The sequence below is a fragment of the Microtus ochrogaster genome, chromosome X, assembly GCF_000317375.1.
Source record: "Microtus ochrogaster isolate Prairie Vole_2 chromosome X, MicOch1.0, whole genome shotgun sequence".
Classification (NCBI taxonomy): Eukaryota; Metazoa; Chordata; class Mammalia; order Rodentia; family Cricetidae; genus Microtus; species Microtus ochrogaster.
In genome coordinates this window covers 59,616,672-59,620,606 of record NC_022026.1, presented here as the reverse complement: position 1 = coordinate 59,620,606, position 3,935 = coordinate 59,616,672, and the positions used below count along the sequence as shown (strand labels likewise).

At 38.6% G+C, this 3,935-nt stretch overlaps 1 pseudogene; it reads right to left on the bottom strand.

Annotated features, from left to right (window-relative positions):
* Positions 1–318: 318 nt before the first annotated feature.
* On the bottom strand, positions 319–885 carry LOC101986482 (annotated as a pseudogene).
* Positions 886–3,935: the final 3,050 nt, after the last annotated feature.

The window sequence follows — 3,935 nt, the reverse complement described above, 5'->3', positions numbered from 1 at the left end:
TTTTCCCCCTCATAACATATAGTCTATTTGTTTGTTTAGGTATTTGTAAGTCCAGTCAGAGCAGAAGGGAATTATATGTATAGGAAAACATACACTGTTTGAAAATTAACAATAAAATATTTCTTAAAAGAGAAAATCTTATTAACATCCAACTCTTCAAACATCCTACTGCTTTTTAAACCTGGTAGTTGTACAACTTATTTCATTAGCACAGTTTATATGGCAACATAACTGTTCTTAAATGCAAAAACAGTATCAGGAAGCAGCACTAATGAAGGATCACTTTAGGAGGCATCAGAGGGCAGCCAACAGTCCTCCTCAGTAGAAGCAGACTGTGTGTAGGAAGGTCTTGCCAGTCTTTGCCGTAAACATTTGCAACAGTTCTGCAATCTCATCATCCACATCTCCCATTTGGTGGATACTATGGCAGAGCTCGCAGATGAGGAAGGCCGAAGGGTTTCTGTAGTTGTCAGGGATACTCACACTGATCACACAGCCCCTCTTCTCTGGCATTCAGGCATTCCATCACGTAGTCACATAGACATGCTCCTCACATGTAAAGGTCACATCGAAGAGGTCTTTGCTGTTCTGGACCTGTTCAGGGCCAGGCATAATTCTCTGGTTCCTATCCTGCATGTGTACAATTCCATTCTGAGTGTAAAAGGCTCTATCTTTCCTCAGCAGGTCATGGTATATTTTGTCATACAAGGTTTCAAAATCATAAATATTCAGCTTGTCAGGCGTGGGCCCAGCATGCTTCACAAAGCCATCGGTTCCAAAGGACTTCACTCTGAACCCTCATTTGTTCAGGACCCTGTGCACCTCCATGCTCCAGTTCTGGTTGCTTGAGCACACTACAGCCACATGGAGTGGAATGGACAGCATGGTAATGACAGCAACGGCTTCACTCAGGGTTGTCTCTCAGATGCTCATGATCAGCAAAATGGCCATGAAATGGTGTGTTTAAGTCCCAGTTAAAATTGCTCTGGCTGCCTGCCTAGGCAGAAGTTGCTTGCTGACCTTCAATGTTGCCCTGAACCATCAGGTTGTGAAGTACTGGCATTGGGGACCACATACTTTCCAGTGCACTGAGGAGGGCTAGAAGTCAGTTGTGACATCACCACCAATGGTCCACAACAAATGAAAAGTCCTTGTCATGCCTCATGTAAATATGAGCACAGTAGCCCGTGTGTGTCATCCCAGAACTTCCATGGTGAGATGGGAAATACAGACAGGAGACTCCCTGGTAACCTGAGGGCCAGACAACCTGGTGTACACAGCAATAAACAATAAAAAAGAGGCCCAATCTCAAACAAGGAGAAAGGTGACAGTCAACACCTCTGACCTCTACATACATGTGAACACACATACACACACACAGTGGTATGTAACATTCTATCTTTCTTAGTCCAGTGTATATAGGACATTCTGCATTCGCTTAGTCTTATTTATTCTCTACACCTTCTTAAAGCACACAACTCTCCTGGAACAGTGCTCAGTGGAGATCAGTGATGTTCTTTTGGGAAAGTCCTTAACTTTTCTCTTGTGTAACTTGTGAAAAAATTGATATTGATCCCTCTCTGTGTTCAAAATCTTGCCTCCCCTTGTTCTCTGAGAAGATTTTTCTCCTGTATGTCGTTCTATCTCTGGCCTCTCCTTCCTCCAGCTCCTTTGACTGCCTTCTTAAGTGTGGGTGTTTCTCAGGATCTGTTCTTGTTCCTTTTATCATTTACACACTTGGAGCAATCTAACAAGCTGCAGTATGTCATCACCATCTGTACAGTATTCTCAAACATTTGGAATCTAATGGGATAATGACATATTAGAACCATGAGGTTTTTAATTAAAAGACTCATTTCAACTTGTAATTCATCTTAGAAATACAAAAATAATTCATAGGTATCCCTAATAAAGAAGTAATGCCATTTTCATAACAGAGAAAATGATAAAGTCATTTGCAATTTTTTCTCAGTGTTAATATTGAATAGCCTGGATTTTAGGTCAAGTTTCAGTGTATTATTCCTCTTTTTTTATACTAGTTTATAAAGCTCTATTTCACAATCTTCAGTTGTAGCAATAGTATCAAGTATTTACTGCATTTTCTAGGTATGTTTTGAATATCAGTTAAGTATTGAAACAAAAATTATGAGAATTCTAACTAAAAATTAATGTTTTGTTATGTTTTAAACTGATTAACACATTGAAAAGAATAGTGGGACGTGTTGTGGAATAATCTTTTTGTACACTCTGAAGATTTGTCACTTGGATTAGTTTAATAAAAACTGAATGTCCAATAGCTAGGCAGGATTTTCAGGGCAGAAAGAATGCTAAGAAGGAGTCATGAGGAGGTGCTATGAGACAGAGCATGCAGGATGGGAAACATGCAGATGAGGTAAACGTGCCTCAGGACAGGACATAAATGAATAGAAACGCGCCTCAGGACAAGACATAGATGAATAGAAATGGGTTCAGTTATTAGAGCTAGTTAAAAATAAGTCTAAGCTATTTGCTGAACTTTCTTAACTAATAAGTCTGGGTGTGGTTGTTTGGGAGCTGGCAGGCAGGATAGAAAAATCTGCCTACAGGGATGAATATTTTAGTAAATAAGGAGTAATTTAAGAAATTGCAACAAATAGATTGCCAGTATATTCTTTAGTTATATTCCTTTCTTTGTAATGAAAATTCTAAACATGTATATACATAGAGGCCAGAGTTCAGCCCTGGCTGCCATTCCTCAGGCATCGTCCATTTGGTTGGTTTGCTTTTCTTTTCGGTTTTTTTTTTTTTTTTTTTTTTGAGATAGGGTCTCTCACCAGCCTGGAGCTTGCCAAGTATGACTTGATAGCTGCCCTGTGAGTCCCAGTGGTCCAACTGTCTCCACCTTCCAGCACTAGAGTTACAAGACCACCCCACTACACCTAGCTTTTTAAAATGAGTTCTCGAGATCAAGCTCAGGTTCATGGGCTTATGTGGCATGTTCTTTGCCAACTGAGCTTCCACCTCAGGCCCATGACAGCCTTTTTACGTGTGTTCTGGGAATCTACTTCAGGTTTTTTGCTTACACAGCAATAATTTTACTGACTGAGCTATGTTCACAACTTACAAGTTAATAATTAATCAATCTGATCTTCAACCAGTTTTCAAAGTACCAACATTATTTAAATTAACAGATAACTGGCATATAGATTTACATAAATCACACCAATTCACTCACTAAGCACAACACTGTAGTGTTTCTTTTAAGCAAGAGTTGAAAGAAAACTTGACCATATTAAATTTAATACATACTAATATCAAACTATACTATTTAAGTAGCCTAATTGAAATTTAATAACCTAGTATGAATATTTTACACATAACCACGCCAATAAAAGCTACATACAAATAAATATAAATTGCAGACTGTTAAATTTTCTTAAAACTGCTGCTGGTGCTCTATTAGCCTATCCAAATTCCTAGGTTTTCAATTCATAAATTTAATTCTATATTGGGATGAAAGGTCATATTTCTTATATTCACAGATTAAAAACAGGGGAATTTGACTTAAATGTTTACCAGAATTTCCTTGGAGCCACCTTCTTCCAAATATATGAAGATCACCTGCCATGGGTTTTCTGAAGAGGTCTTATTTCCATAATTCACTCCATTTACCAGGGCGTGTGTCCAATGAGCCTTTATGCCCTCTCTTGTACACATATTAGTGTACTAGAGGCAAAGGCAGACACTGTGAAGAACATTTCACCTAAACTTATTCTTGACTAGAGATACGCACAAACCTCTGTATGATGCCCAGGACTAAGAACATTATTCTAAATTAGGCAACAACTGTCCACTTTACTAAAATTAAAAAATGGGGCACTGAAATGAACAGAGAATTCTCAGCAGAGGAAGTTCAAATGGCCAAAAGACACTTAAGGTCATGCTCAACCTCCTTA